The sequence below is a fragment of the Triticum aestivum genome, chromosome 7B (assembly GCF_018294505.1).
Source record: "Triticum aestivum cultivar Chinese Spring chromosome 7B, IWGSC CS RefSeq v2.1, whole genome shotgun sequence".
Lineage (NCBI taxonomy): Eukaryota > Viridiplantae > Streptophyta > Magnoliopsida > Poales > Poaceae > Triticum > Triticum aestivum.
The window spans coordinates 1,769,198-1,775,864 of record NC_057813.1 but is presented as its reverse complement, the minus strand read 5'-3'; positions in this window follow the sequence as shown (position 1 = coordinate 1,775,864).

Below are 6,667 nucleotides of genomic sequence, written 5' to 3'. Positions count from 1 at the left end.
CACTCACTAGCAGATTATCTCCATAGACCAGGCTCTCCTAGTTGACGGGAACACCCTCCTTGATCTGGATCATGTCCTTCGCTTTCAGCGGTATCCGAGTCCTCAAACCGAAGGATAGTGGCACTGCGAGCAAGCCCATTATCCGAGTCCTCAAACTGAAGGACAGTCGCACCTCGAGCAAGCCCATTAACAGGCCGTGCTGCAGCAGTTTCTGCTCCTCTAGTCGAGAGTAGAGACTGTGCAGCTGCCAGCTGGATACGGGCACGCCAGACTCGGTTATCTGGGCATGGGAAAATGATGACATGATGCTTTGGGGCGTGGCAAGCCCCCACTCCCACTGTATGGCGTGACTCCTGTCCCAGGCGGCTGGAACCCTAGCCGCCGCCAGGAGAGCCCAATCTTCCAGCGCCGTCTTCAGGCGGCTCCCCTCCGCCGGCGACCTCGGTCGTCAGTGGTGAGAGGGTCGCCGGATTCACGCGTGTGGATCGTTTTTACTCCCTCGTAGTTTAGATTTTTAGGCTGTTCATCGTCTTTGTTTCGACGGCGATGATGACACGTTGAATAAAGATTCTTCGGATCCTTCCTTGACAAGGCCATCGGACCTATAATTGGGGATGGATTTGGAAACCAGTCTGTTTAAGCAAGGATGGCGTGGCGGCGGTGTCATCCTCATGGTGGACCTGTGTCCTCGGGCTCCGCCGTTGCGACGACATTTGCTCCAGCATCGGCGCGGAGTTTGAGAGGTAGTCCAGGAGCGGATGCAGATTGTGGTCAGCATCGACGACATCTGGAAGACAAAACATGTGTTGGGTTCGTGGTTCGTGGATGACAGATATGGTTTCCTTCCGTGACGTCTTAGTCGCGGTGGGGTGCCAGATCTGGAGTTCGATGGCTTGTCCGGGGTGTTGCCCCGGTCTGATTCGTTCAACGATAAGGGCTTCACTTTTGGTGAGCCACCTTGGAGGTCCGCAAAGCTGCATATCAGCAATGGAGCCGCGTCGAGCTCGGGTGAGGAGGTGATCCATCATTCTTTTCTTCGATGGCTGCTGTCATGGTGCCGGAGGCAGGTGATGGGCGTTGGTTTCAAGCTCAGAGATGTTCTGCTATCTTTTCAGTTTTTTCATGTCGGTCCTTACGTGACTTGTACTTTAATCTTTATGATATGAATGAGACACGTATTATCATGCAAAAAAAGGAAAAGGACGGCATGTTCTCGACGCGCTCGGCGTATGCGGCAAGGTTTGCAGGACTTGAGGTGGCGCCTACGGCTGCATTCACATGGGGATTGAGAGCACCTCTGACTTGCCGTTTCTTTGCGTGGCTTGCTCTCAAGAATCGGTGCTGGATTTCTGACAGACTCGCCAAGCGCGGGCTACCTCATCAGGATGTGTGCCCTTTCTGCGATCAACAAGAGGAAACTATGAGTGATCTCATGGTGAGTTGTGCCTTCTCAAAGGAAGTGTGGCATTGGATGAGCGTGGCCACTAATCAGCCGGAGCTGGAGCCTCGCGATGACGACAACCTCGACCCATGGTGCTTAAGGCAAGACCAGCGACGAGACCAACAGCGGACCATGAGAGCCTTATGCTTGCTGGGCATGTGGCTGATATGGACGCACAGAAACGATATCGTCTTTAACGGTGCAAGCCCCTCCACAGTGCAAGTGCTCGGACGGATCGAGAGGGAAGGAAAGGCGTGGAGGAGAGCAGGGCTTTTGAAAGGGGACTTGGATGGAGTGTTTGCGGGACTAGCAAGGTGGGGGTTGGGTGAGTAGTCAAACTATGTAACTACTCCATGTGAAGGTGGATGTACGAGCCGTGTAAATAACATTGTAATGTTGTGGATGGGAAGTTTTTCCCCCTCTTCTTTATAAAATGATATGCACACTCGTGCGTATTCGAGAAAAAGAACGAAGATTTGATACTTCCATGTCAAAAGAATTTGGTCATTGGAGAGTTGGAGCTGATTGGAGCTCCTGACGTTTTTTTTTTTAGCTGAGCTTTCGTGGCATTAGAAAACGCGCAGCAGCCAATCTTGGGGACTGATCCAATGGCTATCGAGCCGGCGGCCGGCGGGCGCCTATTGCTCGTGTAAGAATAACGAAGCATCCAAGCTCACCCAGAGCCGCACCCACCCACAGCCTTGTTCCTGCAGGCCCTCAAATCCATCGCCATGGCCTCCGAATCCCCGAGATCTCCTCGTCAATATGCACCCCCATAGCCCCTAGATCCACCAACCCGCTCTCCTCTCTCGCCTCACGCAGCGCGGTCGACGCCTGCTCCGCCTACGAGACTACAGGCAGTGCTGCTCGCACGGAATCCCACGCTGCGGCGTACATCCGCCGCCTCCCTTTCGCTGATTAAGAGAACCACCTTCTGCCCGCCTCCATCCTGTCTGGTGACTGGTGTAACCGTGTAAGTAGCCCCCCCTCCCCCCAGGCTAAATAGTTTGATTTAGCCAAGGCGTCTATGTTGTGTCTGTCATATTGTGACTGATATGTTTGTTTATCATCTTTCTAACTCATTTGTGCTCTCCTATGTCCTCAACTCCTCATAAACTATTTCATTGTGCTTACCCGAAGGGAGATTTGTTAAAAACTGTCGTTTATCCGAAATAAGAGTGAGGAAACATGTTACACTACAGGTTTTATACTATGTGCAGTTGCTTGTCTTGAGTTGCTTGTATACAACATTTCCAGAGCGCCCTATGTGAAGTATCGCCTGTTGGCGCCGCTCCTCTCGCAGCGCCGACCTTCTTCTTCTACCTCGAGCTGCCTCGCACAACTCTCCTGAGGTTTCTCTCTTCTTCTCTCAAGAACACAAGAACACACACACACATGGTGGGGAACTCAACACACACACACAACCAAGAAGAAGACCAGCTGTTACTTTGCACGAGAGGCCCTTCTCCTTGGTGGAACAAGAGACTACATTGTGTTTTGGGTTAATTATCCTTTTGCCCTCAGTGGTGTCCATGTGCTCAGTTTTGCCCTCAGATGCGAATTGTCCTCAGTTTTGCCCCTAGTCCATGCGCACCGACTCGTTCCGTGAACTCTGCCGTCTCCGTCAGGTCAACCTTTTGACTCGGCCCTTACAGGTGGGACCAGGCGGCAGAAACGGCCAATTTTATTCAGACCGTTGCACGCGTGGCTTGTGGGACCCAGCAAAGAGCCGTTGAGCAGAGAGCCGTTGGCGGGTGTGCTATATAAGCGGGCAACAGCGGCGGTGACCACGGCGACAGAGAGCACGGCGGTGACCACGGCGAGAGAGAGAGCACGGCGGCGGGAAGCTAGCTGTGGAGGGCGCGGCGGTGGGAAGCTAGCAGTGGAGGGCGCGGCGGCGTTGAGATCCCCTTCGGCTCCGAGCTCCATGTCTTCCTCAAGCTCCCGCGCCACCTCGCGGATGCAGAGCCGGGCGCGTGTGGACATGCCTGTCTTCGTCTGTCCGCGGTGCCGGGCGGGCGTTGATCGAAGGGTTTCTCAGACATCGAGGAACCAGAATCGTCCGTTCTACGTGTGCAGCAAGAATGGGGTAAGAATCGGGGCAATTGCACCATTTTCGTCGTCGGGATGTTTGAGCAATGGGTTGATCTGTTTAGTGTTCATGCAGGTGACATGCTTCTTTCTTTGGGTCGATGCTCTGCCCAAGACTCTGATGAATGAACTGCGAGAAGAGCATGAAGAATGGTTGCGCATGCTGCCACGAACGGCAGTGGCCACACCACGAGCTCCGGAAGAAGAGATGGATGGCGAAGCACGCACTGACAGAGAGCTAGCTATTGAGCTTAGGATGTTGAAGAAGAAGGTTAGGAAGCTTGAAGATCAAGCACTACCAATACCCATTTGCAAATACTTTTGGGCATTTGTAGGTATGGTAATCGCACTGGTTGTAATGTTGAAAATGTATGGAAAGGCATGAATTATGAAGGAATTTGTAATCTTGAAATTGTTTGAGAAATTCACCTAGTTTAAGTGTTGGTTAAAGTTGTTTAAATGTTGAAACAAAAAGAGAAGAAGTGACCAACATTTAAATATGTTGGAAAAAAAGAGAAGAAATTAGGAATTCAGAAACTTTTGATCAATGAAATGCAGCTCTCTGCTCTGCCTTTCTGTCCGAAAAAAAGGTTGCTCTTGGGCCAAATTCAGAGCGTAGAGCCAAGTGCAGGCTAGACTAATGGTCCAACTGCATCCAATTAGGCCCATTCAAGGGTTTTCTTGCGTATTTTTTTGTTTTCTATTCTGATTTAATTTAGGCAGTAAATCATAATGCTGAAACTTTTTGTGGAAGCTAATTGAATTATTCCGGAGCCAAATAATTAAGGTTAGAAATTTTTTAGAGCTGTTAATTAATCCAATTCAAATACACCGTGATTTAAATCAAAGACCAAAATGTCATGGAAAATGTGCCTCAGCTCTGGTAGAGGTTTACGCCAGGTGCCAAAATAAATGAACATTTTTTAAGGGCATTACATTGAGGAAAACATAATATGTATAAAAAAATGAAGGGTGGAAAATGCAAAAAAAATTGGTGCGGCTGGGGACTCGAACCCAGGACCGCGTGGGTATGTGGTGTTTAGGGCTGCGCTGGTAACCGCTAGGACAGATGGCAAGACTTTGACATAGGTAGGGAAGGAAGGTATACATAGTGAGACTGTGAATTTTTTTTAAAAAAAATAGTGAGACCGTGAATGTTTGCACACGCGTGAGAGTGGTTTTCCTTTGTTTTGCACTTAAATTTTGGAGGTTTGGAAGGTTGAAAATGTATGTTGCCCTACCACATGATTTTGGTCAGAGTGGCACTTGGTTTAGGGTTAGAGTGGCACTTGGTTTAGGATTTAAAGGGAATAAATTTACATGTTAGTTCATGACTTTTTGTTTGAATGAAACAGAGGGCTTCTCACCCCCTACGATTTTCATTAATGAAAACCACAAGTTCTTGAACTTCATGACTTGTTTAGGGAAGAAATGATAAGTTTGGGCACGGACATTTTTTAACACACATAATGAGATAGAACACACCATACTATTACAATAACTTAGATAAGTTCACGGACAGTTCATGGACACATGACGAAACATGACACGACACGACATGACATAGAAAAGCAACAAAATAAAAAACCAAACATGACGAGCTTGACTCCGGGCTTGAACATCTTCATCTTGACCTCCTTCTTCCACCTTGGCCGCGCGCGCCCCTTCAACACCATCTTCATCTTCACACCTCCTCCTCGTCGTCGTAGGGAAGGGAGTGCATTTGGCCTGGAGCGGGGAAGATGCGCTCGTAGTTGGTGTAGATGTTGTAGATGGTGAAGAAGATGGCCTCGCAGCCGCACCAAAAGACTTGGCCGAGGAGCTCGCGCGCGTCAAATGGGTTGGTGAAGGTGACCGTGACCAGTAGGAGGATGCCGCCGCGGTCACGAACCTCGTTGAGGGTGAACATCCTCGGCGAGCCCCGTGGGAGGTGGGCATAGCCGGCTCTGAGGAAGGCGCGGGTGAGTTCGACGGAACCCCTCCACCTTGAAATAGCCCACACACGGAGCTCCCTCTCCACGAGCACGCCCGGTGGGTAGCGCAGCTCCGGCACCAGAGGCGGACGGCGGAAGGTCGGCCCGTTGAACTGCATCTTCTTCACTTGGTCTCGCTTGGGGAGGGCTTGGTCGCTTGGGTGTTTGAAGTTGGAGAGGATCGGATCTGGCTTGTGGGTGGGAGAGGAAGAGAGGCACCCCATTTATAGGCCTGTGGGTGGGAGAGGAAGAGAGAAAGGATGAGAACGGTGCGTGCGTGAATCCGGACGCGTGTGTGTATCCGTTACGTTTTGCACACTTAAATTTTTGCACGAAAACGATGCATCTTTGACCGGGCAGTGCATGTGAACCGCTGCCCTGAACCACTGCCCTGAACCACCTAGCTCGCCTCGCTAGCCTAGCTCGCCTAGCTGGCCTAGCGCGCCTCGCTCGCCTCACTTGCATGCATGCACGTCGCCGCCTCCCGCGCATGCGCAAACCCACGTAGCCGCCTCCATGCATGCAAGGCCTGGAAAGGCTGAGACGGGCTATTTACTGCGATCTCAGGCCCAGACAACGAGACGGCCCAACGGTCCATCCAGCGCATCCGATATTTGTTAAAAAAACAATCTCCCAGCCAATCAGATTGCATCTCGCGGATCGCCCCCTCCTCCCCGCAGATTTCTTCTAGAAGGGTTAGATCGACGGCCCTTGATCACCGCTAGGGTTAGATGAACGGTCCTTATTCAGCGCTAGGGTTAGCGGGGTTTGGGAGGGGTTTGGAGCAGTCAAAGCTATGTTTGACCAGATTTCAAATGAGCATAATAAATTAAATAAAAATCAGAAAAATGAAAAATCTGCGCACATAGTCTTCTTATGTCATATACTAACGATTTAAGTTGATAAACAAGCTTTACATACATTTAAATGATAAGTTCATGTGTATTTTATGATATCTCGAGTATCTCAAACTCTCTGGTATGAAGTGAAGAGATGTGTTTTGGGGAAATGAACATGAAAATTTCAAAAAACTCACCACAGCTTCATTTTGGAATGACTAAGAAGGATCCAGGCTTAGTTTTTCATTTTGATGTTTTACACTTGTTTAAATCTTGGTCAAAGTTAAGTTTGACCAGATTTCAAATGAGCATAATAAATTAAA